A 960-nucleotide genomic window follows, 5' to 3' on the forward strand; every position below is an offset into this window, starting at 1 on the left:
TTTATTGATGAATGTTTTAATTGTCTCGATTATTTTCTTCTAGATGAAGATGAAGATGAAGATGATGAAGAAGATTTTGAGGATGATGATGAGTGGGAAGACTGATCTATATATTATATATATATATATTTTTAAGGTGAAATACTAAACACTACTTTCTGTCTGTGGATTCTGTAAAATTATCATGTAAATGTTCTACCAATTTGCTGTATATTTTTGTTGCCTTTTTTGCTTTTTTTTAATCTGTGCAATACCTCATTTAATCTGTAAAGGTTTGTCGTAATCCTCTACAAAGCTACTCCCTGTTATTGTGTGCAAGTTTACACCAGGATGCTCACTTGATTTGTGAATATTTTTCATTCCATCAGCAAGGGAGTTTAAATACTATATGTGAGACTGACAAAACCTTAATGTAATTTACTTATAATGCCAGAAGGAAAACACTATTTTCATACCCTACTTTTCTGTACCTAAAGTTTCTTAAAAAAAAAAAAATCTAGTATAGCACTACATTCTTTTTTAAGTGATGCAAACCTTAGTTTCGTTAGCCCCTTTATTTTGAATACAACGCTACATATGAATGTTGAAGCTGATACATTGCACAGTTCTGTAGATATCACTACACCGATGCAGTTTCTCAAATTTTAGCAATATGCTCTACGTAAAATCACTACAGAGATACTAGTGGGGAAGATGAGTAACACACCTCTTACAGCAATACTGCCTGTTATTGGTATAGCAGTGGTATTTGCAGACTGGGATCATAAGGAGCCCTTACATACTTGTTATTGACTGAGGTTATTTTTATGCTGTAGCAAATGTGGCAGGCTCTTTTTGGCAAAATTTCTGAAAATTTTTTTGGTATTACTCTGAAACAAAATTTAAGTTGGAGTTTGGGGGATTTAGGGAGTAGTTTTCATTCTACATGAACTGAAATAATATTATGTTTACTCCAATATT

Source organism: Rhinopithecus bieti, unplaced genomic scaffold, assembly GCF_001698545.2.
Source record: "Rhinopithecus bieti isolate Rb0 unplaced genomic scaffold, ASM169854v2 scaffold_70890, whole genome shotgun sequence".
In the NCBI taxonomy this organism is placed as follows: domain Eukaryota; kingdom Metazoa; phylum Chordata; class Mammalia; order Primates; family Cercopithecidae; genus Rhinopithecus; species Rhinopithecus bieti.